This window comes from Acomys minous (assembly GCF_964271855.1).
Source record: "Acomys minous genome assembly, chromosome: 1".
NCBI classification, from domain to species: Eukaryota; Metazoa; Chordata; class Mammalia; order Rodentia; family Muridae; genus Acomys; species Acomys minous.
This window is the reverse complement of record NC_140483.1, coordinates 122601622-122624399: the sequence shown is the minus strand read 5'-3', so window position 1 is coordinate 122624399 and position 22778 is coordinate 122601622. Positions and strand designations below refer to the sequence as shown.

At 40.2% G+C, this 22778-nt stretch overlaps 1 long non-coding RNA gene across 1 annotated transcript in view; it reads left to right on the top strand.

The window, feature by feature from the left end:
* Positions 1–17999, top strand: part of LOC311596783 — a 123215-nt gene extending 105216 nt beyond the window's left edge. Inside the window, exons 2-3 of the long non-coding RNA XR_014778975.1 lie at positions 12333–12405; positions 17792–17999. This is a non-coding gene — a long non-coding RNA (uncharacterized lncRNA). The remainder of the gene's footprint in view (positions 1–12332; positions 12406–17791) is intronic.
* The last annotated feature ends 4779 nt before the right edge of the window (positions 18000–22778 follow it).

Sequence of the window (22778 nt, the reverse complement as noted above, 5' to 3'; positions counted from 1 at the left end):
ATACAATAAAGTCCCAATAAATGAAACTATTATTAGTATTATTGCTAAGCTACATGAATGAAGAAAATAAGACTTGACTATGTGCATGCATAGTATGGATGTTCACGAAATGCATGTATGCTATGCGTATCAAGGCCAGAGTTTAAATCAGGTGTTTTCTGAATAGTAATCCAGAAAATGTCTTCCTTTTCTTTTGAAATAGGATTTTTTCACTGAGTCCAGCACTCACTGTTTGACTGTAGTAGTTGGGCTCTAAGAATACACCTGTCTCTGTTTTCTCTCTATCTCAACTATGGTTACAGATGCACCTGACTACCCTGGGATTTTACATGGGTGTTAGGGAACTGAACTCAAGTTCTCATGCTTTCATGGCAGGTAACTAACTGCATGAGCACTTCTCCAACCTGTTCATTCAATAAACATTGAGGGCTCAGGGACAGTTCTCTAGGTGTTGGTTAAGACCTTTTAACCATAAGCACATTCTCTCTCTGGTTTTTTGCCATAATCCCTCATCTCAACTGGTATGTCTACATAAGAGGCAGAAAGATATATAAAATGATATGCAAAGTGAGCATGTAATACTATGAAAAAATAGAACTTGTGCCTGGGACAGATTTTTTTTTACTTTATTTTACTACAGATATTAACATCTATGTGAGGTATTTATCATACTACTGATGTGAGCTTTACTAGCATATCTGAGTTGGTGAATGGCAAAGTCGGGATTTGCAAATTTGTACAGATATGAAGTCCGTTCTTTTACGCACAACAATCAGTAGAAAATTCCAGCCATCTTCTAATGATGCAATGTTGCAATTTAATATAACATTCTAATATTGTAATATATGAAAATAGAGGAAAGATCAAGTCTTTGATCATTTCTGTCTCGCTCAAACGATCATCTCGAATCTAGCATGAAAGCTGAAAGCTAATATTTCATGTCAAAGTAACATTGGGCCAGTTCTCTGGTGCTCTTCCATAATTATGCATTCATTAACATTTATGGAACTAGTCCCAGTTATTGTTCATGGGATCAAAATGAAAGGGTTAATGAATTAAACCACCTTTGCTAAAAATGATCTCTGCAGACTCTGTATGTGGTAATTCTAATGAGCCATTTTACAGCAAATGTACTTCTAAAGATCATGAGAGAAACAAAGAAAATTAAAGTCAAAGTCAAATGAAAACATTAATAACAAAAAAGGGAAAAGGTGATTTGGGCCTATGTCAAATATTACATTTTAAACCTGTACATTGTTTTCCACCAATGATGTCATGACTATTTAGCAGTGGGTTTCCACTCTAAAACTCCCACAAAGAATTGATGAGAATGTTACCAAGGGGAAAGCAAGACACTGGATTATTAGCAAGTCTGCAGAGAATTTTTATGGTGAAATTTTAATCAGCAATAAAAGCCACAACTCCTGATTTACCTCCCACTATTCAGGATTAAAACAGGAATGATTATTTTTCCTATTTCTTTACATGGAGACATCTAAATAGATCAGTATTAGCTTCTCTCCTCACTGCTATGTTCAAATACCTGATAATAGAAGCTCAAAAGAAGGTTTTTCTTGACTTACAGGCCCCTCCCTCTTTTCTTCCCAGACCTACCCTCCCTCCCTCTTCTCCCTATGCCCCCTCCCCTACCCCTCAGAAGAGGAGAGTCCACCACAACCACCAACCCAGCCCAGAACATCAAGTCACATTAGGATTGAGTGCAACCTCTTCCTTGGTGGCCTAGCTAAGCAGCCTGGCCAGGGGCAATTGATCTAAAAGCATGCAACTGAGTCCTTGTCAGAGTCAGCCTCCACTGTCTTTACTAGGGGACCCACATGAAGACCAAGATGTTTTTTGGGTACATCTATGTAGGGGGCCTAGGTCCAGTCCATGCGTGGTCCTTTGTTGGTTCTTCAGTCTCAGCAAAAGCCTGTGGGCCCGGGTTAGTTGGCTCTGTTGGTCTTCTTCTGGAGTTCCTGTCCCCTCCAGGTTCTTTTATCCATTTGCCCACTCTTCCACAAAGCTCCTTGTACTTTGCTCAATGTTTGGCTGTGAGTCTCAGCATCTATTTTGATCCATTGCTGGGTGGGGCCTCTCAGTGAACAGCTATGCTAGACTCCAGTCTGCAAGCATGGTGGAGCATCGCTAATAGTGTCAGGGGTTAGCTGTCTCCCACGGGGTAGGTCTCAGGTTGTGCCAGGTATTGGTTGGGCACTTCTTCAATCTCTGCTCTATCTTTATCCCTGCACACCTTGTAGGCAGAGTACATTTTGTGTCAAAGTTTTTGTAGGTGGGTTGGAGTTCCACTCTCTCGTTTAAGAGTCCTGTCTGGTTAAAGATTGGCCTCTTCAGTCTCTATGACCCCGTTACTAGGGGTATCAACTGGAGTTATCTCCATATGCTCCCAGGTGCCTATGCTGCTGTAGGTCTCCAGCTTGTCTCAGAGATGCCCCCACCCATGGTTTCTCTTCTCTCAGCAAATCCTTTCTCCTCTAGCCACAGTACTCCCCACATCTGATCCTCACTCTCACTTCCATCAGCACCCCCACTCTAATCCTGTTCCCCCTATACAACCACTTCTTGAGGTAGACCTATTCCCAATTTCCTGAGAAAGTGCCAGATTGATTTCCAAAGTTGTACAAGTTTGCACTCCCACCAGCAGTGGAGGAGTGTTCCCCTTTCTCCACATACTTGCCAGCATGCGCTGTCACTTGAGTTTTTGATCTTAGCCATTCTGACAGGTATAAGATGGAATCTCGGAGTAATTTTGATTTGATTTTTCCTGACGATGAAGGACATTGAGCATTTCTTTAAATGCTTTTCAGCCATTAGAGATTCCTCTGTTCATAATTCTCTTTTTAGCTCTGTAACCCATTTTTAATTGGATTATTTGGTTTGGTGGTGTTTAATTTCTTGAGTTCTTTATATATTTTGCATACTGGCCCTTTGTCAGATGTAAGGTTGGCAAAGATCTCTTCCAAGTCTGTAGGATGTCTTTTTGTTCTGTTGACAGCGTCCTTTGCATTGAAGAAGCTTCTCAGTTTCATGAGGTCCCATTTATTAATTGTTGATCTTAGAGCCTGGGCTGTTCAGGAAGTTGTCTCCTGTGCCAATGCATTCAAAGCTGATCCCTACTTACTTTTCTAATAGATTTAGTGTTTCTGGATTTATGTTGAGACCTTAGATCCACTTGGACTTGAGTTATGTGCAGGGTGATGGATATGGATCTATTTACATTTTTCTACATGTGGCCATCCAGTGAGATGAGCATCATTTTTTGAAGATGCTTTCCTTTTTCCATTGTATGGTTTTGACTTCTTTGTCAAAAATTCAGTGCCTGTAGGTGTATGGGTTTATTTCTGGTTCTTCAATACAATTCCACTGATCAACCAAAGTACTTTTACACCAGTACCATGCAGTTTTTACTACTACTGCTCTATGGTACATCTTGAAGTCAGGGGTGAAGATACGTCCAGAAGTTCTTTTATTGTGTAGGATTGTTTTAGCTAGTCTAGGGTTTTTGTTTTTCGATATGAAATTGAGAATTCTTCTTTTAGGGTCTGTAAAGAACTGTGTTGGGTATTTTGATGGAAATTGCATTGAATCTGTAAATTGATTTTTGTAACATGGCCATTTTTACTATGTGAATCCTACCTATCCATGAGCATGGGATATTTTTGCATCTTCTGATATCTTTCTGGAACCTGGCACAAGGCTTCATGGCCACCTCAATCCTGTTTTGTGGCTATAAGTTTGCTTCCTCCCTCAAGGCATCAAGGCATTGCTGCACACAGGGGTGGGAAGGATGAACAGGTTGCGTCTGTAGGGTCCCAGGCCAGATGGGAATACTGGGGGAGAAAGCCTTCTCCAAAACAGCTCTCAAGTACTACAGCCATTTAGCTCAGTGCTCTCACAGTGCAACAGCAGCCCTTAGATGTTATTCTATGAAACAGCTTGTATGCTTTATTTGGGGGTGAACAAGGCCTATATAAACCTTGAGAAATGGAAAGAGATCTTCAGGGTGGGCTCATATCATTGGCTGAGGCCAAGATGGTGGGAATCCTTTATTACCACAGAGAGTTATTCCAGGTGTTAGGCTATGTGACTACTTCGAGAGTTGCAGAGGTATAGGGCTTGAGACTCTGTGTTCTGGGGCATGCAGGAACAGAACAAGGAGGGAGTGGTCTTTACTCTTCTCAGGATTGAGAGTTTTGGGGTTTGGATAGCTTCATGTCTGTTTCCCTGGTAGCACAGTCCACACGCCCCACACTGTGTCTTCAATGCATACAAAACCAGTACCACATGGACAATGCTATCTACTGCTGCTCCCAGCTTGAATTGTAGTTCAGCTCTCCAAGGCCACGTTTATACTGGTCTTTGTGTGCTTACCTGGGAAATACTCTTTTAGGTTGCTATTTTCAAATAGGAAACTGCATCCACAATTTAGGCTCTTTCTTTTCAAATGGCCTTGCATTTTCACAAAATGCCACCTTTGGTGGATAGGGTCTTATCCTCAAGGCATTTTTTCCTATATCCTAATGCATTAGTATTAGGTTTCTCTATAATAACATTAATATCTTTACAAATTATATCTGCTGTCTCAGTCTCTGCTGAAGAAATCAGTCCTTTATTGTTGTTGAGTTAATCTACATTCAGGATCTCAGGACATAAGCAGAAGGCAGCCACATTCTTTCCCTCATCAGTTCCCAGTAGCGACCTCTGAAAGCTAATAGTCTAGACCCTCACTGTACACATTGTTATCAGCATCCTGCTCTTTCAACCTGCCGGTGTAATAGTTCCATAAGCTTGGCATGCATCGCTCTCTAGCCAAAAGGCATTCTTTGCAGCACTCTTCGAAACAATTTTGAAGACCTAAGAGAACATATGGCCGGGTTAATCAAAGCATCTATCCCATCCTAGGTACCAATGTTGGATACTGGTCCCTTTTCTTGTTGTAATCAAGTATCTGGAAAAGGCAACTTCTAATAGGATGGTTGACTTTCACTTATGGTTGGGAATGAGAAGATGCAGCTCATCATGGCAGAAGAAGAGAGGTGACCATCCACATTGTACCAACAGATGCAAACAACAAACAAACAAAAGTAGAGAAAAGTGAATGCTATAGATTCCCTCATTTCTTTCCATTTTTTTTTTCAGTCTTTAAACAAGGTCTCACAGGATGGTTCTGGCCATGCTCAGGCTGTGTCTTAAATACTCACATACACATGTACACAGAAGTGTATTTTCAGAGTAATTTTGAATACAGTCAAATTGATACTGAATATTAACATTACAGGCTCCTTTTAAAAAACATAACAATATTTTATTTACTGCATTCTCCTATTACAGCGATGTATTTTGAACCATAAAGGGGGCACACATCATGCAATGACTACTGTAAAATTTTAAACATGAGATTCTAACTGAAACATATGATCATTCAGTTTAGGAAAAAGTATGTCCATGTCAGCCTATGTGTGGGCGGCATTTATGAAGACATTAAAGCCATTACTGATGACAACCGTAGAGGGATACCCAAGACACCACTTTAAAGATCATACATAAAAATGAAAGACAAAGAGCTAAGAAATCATCATCCTTATGTTATTCCCAGGAAGGCTTGTATGAACAGATCAGGTAAACCCCTGCCTTTCACAGCACCTGAATTGCGAAGGTCATCATTTAAATACTCACAGATTGAAGGCCTGTAATTCAACAATGACAGTAAGGATGCAGTCTTTCTGTAGAGGAATTCCTTGCCAATGAAGAAATTTTTGCTTCATAAAGGATGTTGCCGAAATATTCATGATTTAACTTTCCTCCTCTCCTTTCTTTGTCTTACTTCTTATGAACAGACATTATATTCTGTCAAGTCATTTTTCTTCCCACAGTTTTTTGTCTTTCCTTTATAGAATCAAATGGTCACTTGTATTGAACATGTCACTCCTTAGGAGGCATGTTATTTTGTTGTTGTAATTCTTTCTTCGTTATTTATGCAGGTTTTCTTTGTTTTCACTGCTCCCAGTCCAATCTTCTTTTAAAAAAATTCTCTAGAAACATCTGCAAACATGCAAACACTCTCTGTTGTGTGCTGGACATATCTTAGAAAAGTTAGATGTTTCCTCAAAAGCTATTCATGACGAGGAAGGAGGCTGGCAGCATGAGGGATCATGCCTGATGGTGCTCTGAACACATTAATGCCCTTTGCATGAGAGGTGCCATTATTAGGCAGCAGCAGATATGTTTTATGCAGGATAATGTGGTAGGTGGCATCTGAGGTTAGAGTCTTCTTACTGACACTGTCACAAAAGAACCCAAGGTATGCTTTATGCCTCAGTGTTCTCAACAATGAGGGAGATTTTGACTGTTAGTTTTCTCTGCATATGGCATTCTATACCTATAGAACAAGATGTTCTATAGAGTTACTTGCACTTTTCTCAACAATTACATGGAAGGTTCAGATAGTCTGAAATAAAGGGAAGATTTTGACTATAGTTTTCTCTGCATATAGCAACGCATATATACAGTGTGCAAATGTGTGAGGAATCTGAGTTGACATTCCTTACTTTTGCTTGTGACAAGCAAACTGAACCATATTAGGCAACCTTTGCAATCCTAGTCTATTTTTCCTTTCCTATGGGAACTGATGAGAATGACCAGCAACAGACTCTCTAAGCTTTACAACGAGAAGACAGAGACTGATATGTACTTTGGTAGTTAAAGGAGTGCTTTGGGAACTGATAGATGTCCTGTGGTCGACTTGCCATCTGGAAAAGTCATGCTTCTCTTTGCTTCTCTTTCTTCAACAGCACAGACAGAATACAATAGGTGGGCTCTACAGTTCATAATGAGAAAGTGGAGGGAACGGAGTGCTGGGTGGGGGTGTGTGGAGACCCAAACTGAAGACAGAAAGCAAAAATAAAACACAGTATCATAAAAATGCAGAATATCAAAGAAAGTCACTTAGGAATAAAACCGTGCAATGACTCTCATCTCCCACGGACACAGTTGGCAGCTTTGCTTATTTTAGGGCTCAACCAGTGGGCATTAGAGCACAGAACTACTTCAGAAGTTTTAGTATTATTTGGCTTTGACCAGTTGCTTCTGGGAGATCCTAGGGATTTTTATGAATCTTCCCAGGAATCAGTAAATTGGAATATTTAATCTACCCAGAGGTAAAGAAAAACCAACATAGATGAAGCTGAATTCTAGAGATTAGGAAACATAATAATATCAAGTGATTGTAGCATAGCTTTGAAGAACACGCCCTCCCCCAAAGTGATCAAAAATCACCTTGATGGGTGTCTGGAAGAGTGTGTTATCTGGCAGCATATACTCATAAGGCTGAGTTTCACTGGCAGACAGAAATTTCTTCTGTTCCTTCTGTGATGTTGTACAATACATTCCCAAGTTGGAAGCGTCTGCAGTGAACAATTCGCTCCCACCAGCCAGTGGTTTCTAAGGCTACAACAGAGAAAGGCCCTCTCAGGGAAAGGTGCCCAGTACTTCCTACTGAGAAATAACAACAAAGAGGATGTTAGTTCTTTTTCATCTCGGAGCACTGAAATATATCACTCTAACTTTCCAGAATGACCAAGAAATGATGGGAACTCTTCTTTCTTTTTTCTTTCTTCCTTCCTTCCTTCCTTCCTTCCTTCCTTCCTTCCTTCCTTCCTTTCCTCTGCTCGTTCTCTTTCCTCTTTTAGCTTTCACACTCAATAATAGCCCAAGTGGACCTGGAATTCTTTCCCTCTCAAGCCCTAGCAGTGCAGGAGTCAGCCACCATACCCAGCTAGGGAGATTCTTTCTTTCTTTCTTTCTTTCTTTCTTTCTTTCTTTCTTTCCTTCTTTTTTTCTTTCTTTCTCTTGTTCATTTTTTAAAATTTACTTATTCGTATTACATCTTGATGTTATCCCCTCACTTGTATCTTCCCATTCCTGCATCCCTCCCTCTTCCACCCTCTTCCCCTTCCCTAGACTCCTAACAGAAGGGTCCTCCTCTCCCATCATCTGACCACAGCCTGTCAGGTCCCATCCGGATATCCTATATCCCCTTCCTCTGTGTGCCTCTGTGGTCTCTCGGCCAAGGGGAAGTGATTGGATCCTGAGCACCAGAGTTCCTGTTAGAGGCAGTCCCTGCTCCTCCCACAACTGTGGAGAGGGAGATTTTCAAATGAATATAAGTTTACAGATTAAAATTTTTTTCTTACCTTCAAAAAACCCCACATAACTTGAATCTATATAAGAGACACATGTGTGGGAGCCCAGGAGGCAGGATTTTGTGGCTGAAATCACCATCTTTTTTCTTCCCATTTACATCTGTTAAACAAGTGTAAAGCAAACTCTTCTAAGTTGTGGGCATAATTCATAAATTCAAACGATGTGTTTACTACATTGACACCTATATTGTTTAAGTGCTGGGGATATAACTCAGTGGGTTCAGTGCTTAGAGTGTGCACAAAGACAAGGGTTTAATGTCCTGTCCATGAGAGTGGGCATGGCAGCACACACCTGGACCACTGCACTCTAGAGGAAGAGGAAGGAGAATCAGAAGTTCAAGATCATTCATGTCTGCACACTGAGTTGAAGGAAAACCTTGGCTACCTGAGGCTCTGTTAAAATAAAATTGTAATATATATATATATATATATATATATATATATATATATATATATATATCATATACTTACATGTATAATAGTGAAATAATTTTTTAAAACTGCATGCAACTCAATGTTTTATAAAGTACTTTTATATATTACATTAATGTGCTAGATAGTTCAGATGACTACATCCAACACTGTCCATATAATGACACTAAATTTTAATAATATCATTTGAGAAGATTTACTAATTTTGTGGTCAAGAGTTGCTGATTGGTTATGCTTGATATTGATTGTTCTTGTGGTTTAAAGTGTAAATGAATTAATTTGAAAGACTGTATATGGTGACAAAAGGAACCCAAAATTTGGAGTTAAGAAGCCTACACCAAAGAACTACAGATAATAATTGTTCTGTATGATTTTGGACAAATCTCTTAGTAATATGGAGCTTCAATTTCTTACAGATAATTTTGAAAGCTACTCATATATTGTCGGAAAGATTAAGAGAAATAGTGTATAAAAAGTATCTTTTTAGTATGGACACAGTAAGGAAATAACTATTTTAATCACTAATAATGAGCAATATTTTCTTTTATTTAAAAGAAGTGTCCAAAGCAATCTCTCCTTTGCTGTGTGTTTTTAAAAAAAGACTTACTGTAATTATCAAAATCTTTGTTAAAGAGAAAAAAGAATCTAAGGAGACTTTTAGTAATGTTGTTCACTACCAAACCTTTATATTTATGAAAACACTAAGTTCTGTTTGTTAAAATAAACAAAGCAGTTACATATACATTTGCACCTACTCAAAATGAGACCCATTATCCAATGACATTAATATGCAGTAATAAAAATCTTTTAAAAAGACAACCCTGAAAGAAAATATTTTGTAAACACCTTCCCTATAAAACAATTATAAACAAAAAACTACCTTAATACCATCATTATTTTGAAAGACATTGTAACACTTAAATAAAGGGCTGTGGAGGGTTTTGAGCAGTTTAGGTCACCCTTGTTTCCTGACATATTGGAGAAAAAAAAACTAACAGGAAGCTACACAAACCATGGTATGTTAATTTCTTATATTAACCAAAATAATTCTTTAAGAGACAACCTGACTCCGTATGCATCGCTGTTCTGCAAGCCGGGGTTGCCAAGCACAGCTGGAGGATAAGTCGCCTGCACCTTCCCACAGTGGCCTCTCCCTGAACTGGCAAATGCTAAAGGCACCATTCTTATGGCATGGCAGCCACATTTGTCTATGGCATATGCATATCAGCAAGGCTGCGGCTCAAAAATGAGTAAAAACTCTACTGCAGATCACAGGAAAAATCAGTGCCTATGAGCAACATTAGAGATGTGTCTCTGAAATTGATGAGCTTCTGGCATAGTGAAAGAATTCTTCAAAGAAAATGAAAATAAAATCACTTCTCTCCTATATATTTTAAATTCATAACCAACAAAAGCAGCCTATACTTGCTTTCCACACCTATGAACAACTTCCAAGTGAGCTTTTATTTACGTGAGAGCGGCCCCCCCGCCCCCGCCCCCGTCCTAAAACAATTTTGGGAATGGGATTTTCTTCTATGCATGGAGTTACTCCTGTAATTTGGCAGATGTGGGGTGGGGGTGGGGGCTGGGAAAAGAATCCCAAACACTAAGAATTGAATGCATACTAGTCAGTTCCTTTGCCAAAAAGTGCACTGAAGCCAACGGACCTCCCACGGTCTCCGTAGTGTTTCTGTGCACGGTTATCCGCAAATATTATCATTCCATGACAATGCAGTTTCATCAAGGTACGTCTCAATCCATGGGATATGAGTCCCACACAACAGACGGGGACTTTGGCGGAGCTGCGTGCACGCTGCGTGTGTTACTTACTGGTTATATTGCGGTGGCCACACTGAGTCCCGTATGGCGCTGTATTAACGAATGGCATGCAAGCACCTTCTGTCGAAACATCTGCGACAGGGAAATTTCAGGCATTTTTCCAAAAATTTTTTGTGCTCTGGACCAAATTTCCATTAGGACTCTAAAACCTGGCAGGCAGCATTGTTGTGTATGATTTTCTTTTCTTTTCTTTTTTTTTTTTTAAATAAACTGGGACATGCCTTTGTTACAGGAGTGAGGAAAAAGGTCTCTGCGGTGGCTCCCTTCTATTATAAAAAGTTCAGGAAACATATGACAGCTCACAAAATTACATCTCCCAACTTTTGGCATTTGTCGACATACAAATAAAATTCACAGTTTGGGAAGCAAATGCAGATATGTAGATTTTTCACATCTGAGAGGAAGAGATTCCAATGGAGGCTTTCCTCAAACACATGTTTGTTGAGGCGGGCACGCAACCAACAGGGATGATTTTTACGTGTTTGATTTTTGATGCTGACTGCCAAAAAGACAAAAAAAAAAATCCATGTAAGAGTTTTTACTTGCTTTAAAGGACACTGTGTCCCAGAACTGAGAAGGTACGTGCCTGCTTGAACTCATAAACCACGTGGATGTAACAATGAGCAGCCTTCATTAATCTCACTCACAGAAATAAGATTTTTTTTCTTCCATTTTCTTTCTTCAATAACCTCTCTACTATAGTAACGGAGACTAAAAAAACACCCTTTTGTAATTTTTTAATTCCCCATGCCCTGCTATAAACACTAATGCAAAGCAAACATGTTTGGCAGTTAATATGTGCATTATCATTATGTAAATAGACATGTTATCATTATAATTCAATGATGTTGTTCTTTTAAGGGCTCCCCCCTCCTTTCTACACATATTATCCAATTTCAGTCATAATGTACATTATACCATCGGGGCTTTAGAAGCACTCTAGGTACAGGGAGTAAGTAGACTGTATATAACGAGATGTTTCTCAGCCACGCACAAGACACTGGATGCACACCAGGCAAACAGAGCAAGGGCGCTTCTCGCTGTTCAGCTCCGCCACAGCGGTGTGTGCAGGCCCGTTAGACCAGCATCCATCTTACTGTTCAAATTGAGTACCACGTTATGACATTTTTATACTGACAGCATTATAAGTTGAAACGATACATTTAAACTCCACGAGATGCCTTGATCTAACACTAACGTGAAATAGTCTGCGCATCTGAACCTTACATGAACTAGGAACAACTCATGTCACAGTCTGTTTGGAGACGTTACAATGTTTGCATAAATCCATTGCTTATGCATAAGCACCAGGGAACCAGAGTCCCGAGGCAGGCAGTAATCTATAAAGTTCTTGCGGCGCTTGATAAGCATGCAAGATGCATCGTACATTCTCCTGGGTGAATTGCAAATGTTTATGCAAGAAGGAGCACATAGCTGCATCTTGTACGAAAAGATCAACAGAGATTTCTTTAGTAGGGATGAGAAGAGAGTGGAGCAAGAATTGGCAGAAGGAAGACGAAAGACTTAGTATATCATTTCGTCTATTTGGGCTTCTTAAAACAAAACAAAATCTACCTTAGGAAGTAGATTTGGCATGCTTTTATCTTCATACTTTGCAGTTGTCCAAATTCCGAGACTCATCACTATTTATTTATTTTATTTTATTTATTTATTTTTTAACCTGTAATGAAAGAGTCAGGTCAGCAATTAAAGGGTTGGATGTTGCGCTGATTCATGGGCTCTTTCTTTTCATGGACTCAGTAAGCTATGAAGTCTGAAACAACAAAACAATTATGTTTTTTCTTTGTTTGCCTAAATGATGGTGTCACTGTTTTGTTTCAGATTCTGAAGGAGAGTGCTGTTCGACACTGTCAATCTGATAAGAGAGCATCAGCCCCTTAAGGATTCAATTTCTGTAAGTTTAGAAATGCATTAGCACTAGGTTCTGACTCAGAGGGTAAATTAGGTGCTATTTTTCATTTGTTTGCCACACCTTTTGTTAAGCACCTGCTTTGTGTGAAGCCATCTTTGAGTTGAATGCTCTATTCGATTTTAGTTATGCATAATGCACCACTAGACTAGAAACATTATCTCCTATAGCATTAAAATAGGCAGATATTTAACATGCACAGTGGAACTTCTGTTTTAACCCAAGAAAGAGCATTTCTACTCTACCATCAGATTGCTGCCAGGCGTGACTTAAGCGGTGGAGCTGGTAGCCAGATAGTGCAGAAGTGTTCTCCCCATGGGCACAGCGTTTTGTTGGGTCTTTCTGGACAGAGCCACTCGTCTGCACCCCAATCATTCTGTCTTTTGTCCATCCTACCTCCAAATGCCAGGCTGACATCTCTTTCTTTATTGTCTGTTTTTTTTTCCTATAACAGTTGTATTAATTTGCTACAGACTTCTGTTCTCAAAATACTGAAGACTGGATGGTTTATGCAGTAAAGTTTATTCTCCTGTAGTTCTGGAGTCTAGAAGGCCACAATGAAGATGCCATGGAGATGGCATCTCTCTTTTTGCCATGGGGATGATCCTTTCTTTCTTCCCTTAATCATGTGGCCTTTGTCCTGTACTTATTCAGAGAAAGAGAAATATTAAGATTTTTGCTGCCTCTTCTACTTATAAAGACAACAGTTGAGTCAGACTAGAATACCAATTTAGGATTTCATTTGACTTTAATTACCTCCAAATTGAAAAGCATTGGTGGTGAGAATGTCAACACGCAAATCTTTTAGCATTTTAATTTCATTATATTTCATTTAAAGCATTTATTTATTCATTTAATATCCCTACTGAAAGCCATAGCTCTATGTAATGTTTGGCTATGAGTCTCTGCATCTGTTTCTATCTGCTACAGAGTGGAGCCTCTCAGAGGACAGTTACGATGCTATTAATGATACTCTGCTATGCTTGGAGAGAGGAGACATACAAATCTTAATGGGACAAAATTCAGTTTATAACACTAATAATCAATCAGATCATTGCTTAGTCATGCTTTGTCCCCTACTTCTTAAAGGTGGTTCGGTAACATCTTCAAGTTAAGCCAGAAATCTACTCCTACTCCGTATGCTCTCATAGTGGACCTGAAATTCTTTCTGACCTATGTGGATGGGGAATAGTTATGAACTGCAATGATGCTTCAGAGAGCCTTCTGTGTGAGTGAAGCATGTGTGCCTCTGATTTGAGTCAGGGTATGAAACACTGAGAGTTGGACTTGCTCTTTGAACTTGTGCAAACCGAACGAGCACACTGAGAGACTTATAATTCAGGACTTGGAGACCACAGATGGCGTCATTACAGAGGCTGACACAAAGGCTAGTGTGGAGTCTGGTTATAACAAGTGGGGGGAAAGGCATGTCTTCTGGGTCAGTGAAAATCCCACTGGGAGCTAAGTCAAGAAGCAGCAGAAGCTCTTAGTCACGTGTCCATATCGTCTAAAGAGCCACGCCTTCCCATACAGACATGGTCTTTCTGCACCATGCATTGCTTTGGCCCTTTTTTGCCATCTTCTGTGCGTTATTAAACATGAATCTGCCATGCTCGTGGAGCTTGATTCTTTGGGGGGATTCTTGCTTGGTTCCTGGCACAGCTGGTGAAGAATGGCTGTCATCCCCCACACTGGTTTCCTCTGAAAAGCCCGTGGGGAACCCTTGGTGCTTCTACTGATGCTCTGAGATTACCTAAGAATGCAGTGAGTCACTCCTGAACAGGGTTTGGGGACCCATGATAGATTTGCACAGGTCATTTAAGTTGTAGAGTCCCATACAGTAGAAACAAGCTGGACAGTGGACCTCTGCTCCAGAACGCTTAGTCATGTCTGGAGAAATTTGGGGTTGACATTACTTGGATGTGAGCAGGGGAAGTGACATTGACCAACTACCTACCTGGAGGAAGGATGGTAGGATGTTGTGGTCTTAAAGAGACAGCTTAGATGATAAAGTGCTTACCTGACAAGAATGACCACCAATGTTTGACACCCAGAGCCTGTCTGAAAACACTGGGCATTGTGGCATGTGCTTTTAGATCCAGTGTTGGGGCAGGCAGAGGCAAGATGATCTCAGGCTTGCTACCAGCCAACCTAGCATACACAGTAAGGTCCAGGCAAGTGAGAGAAACTGTTTCAAAGGAAGCTGATGACATTCTGTGGATAACAATTGAGGCTGTCCTCTGACTGCCATATACATGTGCATGCATGTGCAAATGTGCCTGCACACACACACACACTTACACACACACACATACACACACTTAAAAGTAATCTTATGATAGACAAACAAGGATTTCTCAGCTTCAAATGCCTGTAGGACCAAATGTAGAAATTCTCCTATCATGGTTAAGAAAATGGGCTTTAGAGTGAGTTATCTGGGGGATTCTTGGATCTTATTCAGGGTTAATGTCACACATCCACAAAATAAGAAAAAAATATACATAAATATATATATATATACACTTGTCATGTTATAAAGATTAACTGAGATAATATACTCAAAATATTTATTCAGAGTTTAGCATTAACTAAGTTGCAGTGACACATACTCAGAAAAAAATTTGACCAAATGCAGGTCTAAGTAAACAAATAGTGATTCAGGTCTAAGTAAACAAGCGTGTATGAAGTTGTAGCATTCAGACTGGCTATGAATCCAGTGTGTTCTGAGATGACGGTGACGGGATGCTTGTGTGACTGAGACATTGTCTATGATTGCACCATTGTTAAGGAAAATGTAACTATCCTATGATGCATGGAAGAAGAGAATACGAATTCCCAGGCAGAAAAGGTCTCATTTCTTTAAAAACATTATTAGCATATATTAATTGTACCAAATGATGGGTTTCATTTGACATGCACATGTGTGAAAGCCATGCACTTTGTATGTATCCCTATTTCTTTCTCCTCTCGTCCCCCCTCGCTGCTCCTTTCCTCTTCCAAATAACATCTATTCATCTCTCCTATATTCTCAACTGTAGACTGGACATGAAGGACAACATGCAAGCTTGTCTTTCAGGGTCTGGCTTGTTGTACTTAGCGCAGTGCTCTCTGTTTCCAGTCTCACCCCGGGAACCCAGAGGCTCAGAGTTCAGGAGTGAGGCATAAAAAGGTCTCCAGTGCACTTGGGACAAGAGAGAAGAGCTAAGTAGAGAGTGACGATACAGAGAGAACTAGTTAGGAAGAAGCAGTGTCCTCTAAGCCTGAGCAAAAGTAAGAGGCCCTGGAAGCCTGGGAGGAAGCAAGGCTGAGGGTTGAAATTCTCAATCCAGCATTTTGCCTGTGCCACAACCTAGCACCATGAGGATCCTTTCTCTCCCGCTGAGAAAGAACTTATTTTTCCTTTTACGAAAACACATGGAGCATAATAGCTATTTAATCAAGGCCTCTACTGTAGTTACTTAGTAGAACTGTCAAAAAGCTTTTTACCAGCATCAGGGAACTGCTCTCCACCCCTTCCACCTTTTAGCTCACCTCCTGAAGGCACAGCCAGCCCCGGGGCTCTGTGCAAGAGGAAATAACGGCTCCCGTGGAGCATTGCCCAAACAGTCACAGGCCTGCTACGGGGCATGAGCCTGTTGGTGTGGATACTTTACTGTGGATCGATGTATATTTAACATCAACTGGATTCTAAAGGACTTTTAATTGTTTAAAAAAAAAAACAGATTACATTCAGAATTTTAGACTCACCAAGATAGGAAAGATATTTTCTTCAAGGCTGCCAAATATATATAGCCAAAATATTAGGAATATAACTAAAACACACACACACACACACAAATTCCTGATTTTTATGGTTCTTCTTGTTATAGGTAGTTTATTGTATATATGTGTAATAATATAAATGTATATGTAAAAATATTTAATAAAAATTGCAACAAAAAAACCCCCAGATATCATAACATTCGAAATTCATTCAAATCACTAGGCAATTGAACCTAGTATTAGGATTTTTAAGAAGGTGAATCTTTTATGTTAATGTTCTAACAATGCATTAACAAAATCTGCTATCTAGGCTCCACATATATCCATTTACACAATAGCATATTGTTTAGGAATAATGATCCAGGTGTGTCTCCCTTTGTGTATCCATGTCTGTGTATTTGTATCTTTTATCTATGTCAATGTGTGTATATTTGTGTGACTGTGTTTGTGTGTCTTTATATACCTGTATGTTTCTGAGTAAGTATGTGTGTTCTTGTGTGAAAGTAGGTATCTCTGTGTGTGTCTATGTTTGTGTATATATTCGTGTGTGTTTCTCTGTGTTTGCGTGTATTGTGAGTGTGTGTCTCTGTGTGCTTGTGTGTTCTTCGCTCTGTGTATGCCTGTGTATCTGTGTGTTTGTATGTGTGTCTCTGTGTGTGTGTCCATGTATTTGTGTCTATATCTGTATCTATATCTCCATGTGTTGTGTGTCAATGTTTCTGTGTGTTTGTGTTTGTCTGTGTCTCTGTGTGCCTTTGTGCTTGTGGATCATTGTGTGTGCATATGTGTCTATGTGTCGCCTGTCTATGTCTCTGTGTGTGTGTGTGCTTTTGTGTTTGAACTCAAATTTATTTCTGTAACTGTCAAGCTCTCCCGGAAGTAGAGACCTTGAAATGAAGCAGAGCTAGACTCCCACCCAACACTGGCCACAGGGTGACTGCCTTTCCTTTAACTCCTTTCAAGTTGAACACACTTTTCAAGAGAGGGGGCAGGGTGCCCAAGCTGGAGACGTCTTTTATAAACAAGCCATTTAAACTTCAGTGACAATTAGCCCCCTGCCCTGCTTTGACTTTGGGTCTCACAGTCTGAGCTTGTCTGATGATTTACTTTCAGGGTTCCCAGCCGTACCAGGCTGGCCTGGGGAGGTTTTCCCCTCACATGTGTGCTGTGTGGGGAAGTTGAGCTGCCATGGTCAGTTTGATGAAGTATACATAAGCTCTGCCTCTGCATATCTGCAATATCGTGGACGGTCAAGGAGGCGCCTGTTATAAAAATACACAGTGAAACACAACTGAAGGACTGCTTTTTCTCAAAGGCCAACGTAATGCATTCCTTCTGTTTAGGCTCATTTTCCAGCCTCTCACATTCTTTGCGAACAAGAGTTATAAAACAACCCTGATGCAGGCCAATTATTTTTACTTTGAAGGCCATTAATCAAGATTGACTAAGAAAATGAAGACAGCTAAGCAAAATTTCATATGTGACTAGAGCGAGATTAAAATAAAACCAGATGGGATGGACAGAGACTCTGAGCATTTCTTTAAAAAAAAAATTTGGACTCATGTAATAAATGTCTTTTACAAATTACAGCACTCTTATTTTCTTACAGTAAATCAACTCGGGCCGTAGTGTACAAGTGGTCTCATTGCTGAAATGCCAAAAATAGGACTTGCCTTGTTTTTCTGGAGCAATCCCGCAAATCGAAAGCAGCAGTGTGGGCCAACAGTCTATAAACCATCTACCTGTGCTCCGTCAGACTCACGCCTGATGGATGTGTTTCTCATGGGCTGGGAACAGAGCCCATGCACAGCGGATCCGCAGGATTCTCCCGATGCGGTAATTATAGTTTTGAATTGGAGTCTTCATGCTATCCAGTGGCCTGGAAGCTAAGACAAGTTGTGGAAGAGCTCAGATTCCCCATATTGGAAAGGATCAGACAGGGAACATGTTCTACCTGTTTTGAGATTTTAAGGTGGGTTTCCCCCAGAGAATCATTCTTCTCTTGTAAATGCACAGTTTTTAAATGCATGCCTTACGAACAGAATAGGAAAATCCCTACCTGTATTTGGTACATAAAATTGAATTCTCTTCTCAATTTTACCTGGCTTTTTCCTCTTGATTTTTTCACAGAAAGGTCCTCCCTCTCTCCCTCATCACAGCAGCAGCATCTTGCCTCAGTGACAAAATGGCTGAAAAAGCCCAGCTGTTTCAGGGTCTCTATGAAAACACACACTCTAATCCCAAAGAAGTCTCCCCATTTAGCACTGTCAGGTTGAAAAGTCAGCCGAGGAAATGAAACTAAACTTGCTTCTCATAACATGCTACAAACCATTTCCACAATATATTTAGAGAAAACATATATGCTTTTCTCAGATCATATTCAAAAATCATCTGGAAAGAAAATGAAATAAATTGTCTTAACTCTTCTGGTGCTGCTTTGTGCAGAAGGCAATTTGGAGTTTAAAGAGGACTCTAAAGATTATTTTTCCTGAAAACAATAGAAATAGGTCAAAGCAGACAGCCATTCTATTCTTCCTAAGTCTCCAATAAAGCAGGAAGTGCTTGTCTAAAAGTCCTAGGAAAAAGGCAGCTCCCTAGTCTGAGTTATTCCTTATTTAGTGCAGTAGATGCAAGGCTCCAAACACTGCACATCTGTCAGTGGGCTCTTTGTTTAATTGCTTCCTATTTGAAGCCTCCTGGTGAATCCTTCTTTCAATATAGCCGCTGACTGAGATGTGTGAGCAAACATGAAGGAATAATGCTAGAAGAAAATAAATACCCAAGGGATCTGCTTTTGCAAGTTCAGGTGTGTGTGTGTGTTTCTTGACCAATGACTCTCAATGTGACATGCTTTCTGCAATATGTTTATTGCAGACCCAGGAATAAAAGACTCTACACATGAGCAAGGTTTTAATTAGAATTGTCTGCTTCTTTCTTAATCAACCCAATACCTTTTATTGTCTCAATATCTAAATTTCTGTTGCGTGTAACCTTGTACTCCCACCTCGAACCTTAAAACGCCCATGTTTAAGTCTTTTAGAGAGCTTTTGAATGTCTCAAAGCCCCTTGCCACTTCTCTTAATAGTTTTCTAATTACTATTTTTATTTTCTGAAAACCACAATCATTTCTGCCAAAGATCTCATTCTCGCTGTGCCCTTTACACATCAGCTTCTTATCTTTTAGGTCTCTGCTTAATGTCACCTCCTCAGACAAACATATTTACACTCTTCCTAAATCCCCCCACACCCCCAAGCATTCTTCGACGCATCTTTTAAAATGTCTGCTCTTGGTAGATACTTGACCACTGTCTATGAACAGTAGGACCGGAGCTTCATGAAGCCAGGTCCAGTCACTCTAGCTATAGCTCTATTTCCAGCGTTAGATCTGTACTAGGCGATCAGCAAGTTATAACGTAGGTGTGCTGAATAAACGTGGTGGCGAAAAGTGAACATAAAAGGAGAAATTAAACTAGAACACCGCAGGAGAGAGAGACAGTAGAGCTGAGATGCCTAGCGGATGCTGCATGAGATGCTGAGATTTTCTCGTGCTCCAGTCCACCGGAGGAGGCCTGCCTCTGCATGCCTTCCCTTCATATGGCCAGACGCTCTTTTTCAATAAGCAAAGTCCTCTTATGTGTAGTGAGTCACCCCGTGAGAATGTGGAGACTTCCAGTCCCTCCCTTCTCGACACAATGTCTTCTGCTCATGTTACTTTTCTCCTGCTGGCTCCGTGACATACTAGTGAGACCCGTTTGCTCCCATCTTGCCGTTCCCGGTCTATCCAGTGCCTTGGCGCCAAATCAATCTTGCTAAACACAGTTTCATGATGTCACCTCCAAGCTCAAGCACTCAAGTGGTTCTCATTATCTAAGGGCAAAGGTCAAACAGTTTTACTTGAGCATTCACGACCATGGGATCGCACCCAGACAGTCTCCCGGCCTTATCTCCCACGGCCTCTGAACAGGAATCCAGGCCCCACTTCAGCTGGACTCCTCAGTCCCTTCAAGCCAGGTTGTTTCCTCTCCTTCTTGCTCATGAAACTCCTGCTGAACAGAACCTTTCCTATTCCACCTGGTGTCTAAGTAATGATTATGGTCCAGGTGGAATCATTAAGGTTACTTAAATATTGAAGTTTATTATGTTATTATTATTATTATCATTATTATTATTATTATTATTATTATTATTATTATTATTATTTATATCTCTGGCCATAATCACAATCACAATTCCTTCTAAAGATCATTTACATGAATTGGACTCTCTGCAAAGGCTAAAAATATATTTTACTTCCTCTCAGTTTTAAATGTTGATGATGAACATTTTGCGCAAAAGTTTTCAGGGACCGTATCTTCTCAATGAAAATATGGAAAACTTGAGGATCTCTTAGAATATTCAATATCTAGTATATACACATATAGTGTTATGTTGGGTCCCTGAAAGAGGCAGGTTAACAAACTAATTATCGAGTGATTTTTAGAGACCTCATAAAATACAACGGATTACATCATAGTTTCATTGACACTGCAACTGCGTCTTACCAAACCATCCACACAGTAAACAAATTGACATCTCGAAGAGGGTATAACTGCTAATTTCTGGTGACACCACCATATTTTATAACCTAAACACTCTATGATCTTTATCTTATGTTAGAACTGAAATTCTGTTGAAAATACAAATTAAACCTTTAAAACTCTTACTAGAAAAATGTAGATACAAGTTCTAGAATACAATTTCAGACAATCTCAACGTGCCTTGTGGGCCATATATCCATTTACTGGCTGCACTTGAACATATGAGGCTGTGAAGTCCAACTGCCAGTCCTGGTCTAAGTATTCTAATACTGCTGTCCATCCCCATCTTATTGGCCACACTGCATTGACAACCATCCACAGAGCTAACAGCAAAGCACGTGGATTCTTCTGTTCTTAGGGTAAAATTAAATGAAGGAAAAGACAAGCAAACTATTTAGGGAATACATTTCTCCGAACATGTTTGCAGCAGGCATACTAGGAAACCGTCCTTCTGAGTCTCAGACACGTGGAATGCCCACTATACATGAGATAGCGTCTCCAGGGTCAAATGAGGGGATAAATCCCTGTTCACATTTGGACTTTACTCCTCATAAAATCTCCCTCCTCTCACCTTTCAGTCTGTTAGTTCTTTCCTTTATTTTTTCTTAAATTTTTCATTTTAGCTGGGTGTGGTGGTGCACGCCTTTAATCCCTGCACTCAGGAGACAGAGGCAGGTGGATTGCTGTGAGTCTGAGGCCACCTGGGTCTACTAAGCAAGTCCAGGACAGCCTAGGCTACACAGACAAAACCCTGTCTTGAAAAAAAAATTTTTTTATTGAAGCTACTGGATACTTATTTGTTCAGTGCCATCTCTTTGCTAAAATTTAGCAGCTATTTTCCCCTGAAGGAAATCATACTTTGTTGGAAATACAACATTATTAAGCACTAATATGAATGAACGCATACTGTCAGCATTGTATATGCAAAGCTAGAAAATTATTGGATGCTAAAGTGTATGTAAGTGGGAGGCCAGAAGGGTGACTCAGTGGCTAAGAGTGCAATATTACCACATGCAAGGCAGTAACCTCAGCTTTGAGGGAGACAGAAGTAGGAGGAACACCAGGGCCGTCTGGCTTCCCACAGGGCTAAGGAGCCTAAACCTTGGGTTCAGGGAGAGACGCTGCCTCAAAGGGGTGGGCAGAGAGTGATAGTGGAGGATCTCCCATGACTTCTTCTTCCCTACACACAAGGACAAAGAGGCACACACTCAAACAGTATAAACACATGGATGGACACTCATGGATAAATAATCTTTTCTGAAAAGAGTTCAAGTAGGAGGAAGATAATCATACGCAGGGATCAGTAAAAGTATTTTAGAGAAAGCTACATTCTGACTAAGATTTGATATGTGAAGACAGGGAAGGTTTGTGACGTGTTTAGGATGAGGAGACTAGAATATGCACTCAGACAACCACAGGGTTGGGCAGACCATTTAATATGCTCATTGGATGTTAGCAATGTTGGGGCTTCAGACAACAGCACAAGGAGCTGTGAGCTTTGTCCTTCTGAAGATGCTTCTGATTTCAAGGTGTAATCAGGAGAGCAGGGTGAGGCTTGAAATATGGGTGTCACTTTTCTTATCTAACCGATGTTGTTCTTAAAACTCACTTTGAAGAAAAATGAAAAAAAGAAAAAGAAAAAAATTCACTTTGATTTTAATTTCAGCTAACAGCTTATACCACTGGAGACAGATGAGTTCACATTTTCCTCTTTCTGTGATTAGCGTACTGTCATTCCGACTCACGTGTCCGTTTCATAGTGTCTCATTACCTTGAGGTGACTATTGATGCCCTTGGTACCTCGGCTATATGAAGGGCAAGAAAAGGTGAGCAACAGGGAGAAGCAAAAGATATGTTTGTCTATCCCACATGAAAGAATAAACAACATTTCAGTCCTGGAATCAGCAGATTTCCAATAATGCCTTATTTTACCAACACTGCTGCCTGTTTAGTGACTGTGAATAAGGCATCTGAGTCTCCATCATCTCAGGAGTAGGTGGGTCAGAGAAAGCGAGAAGG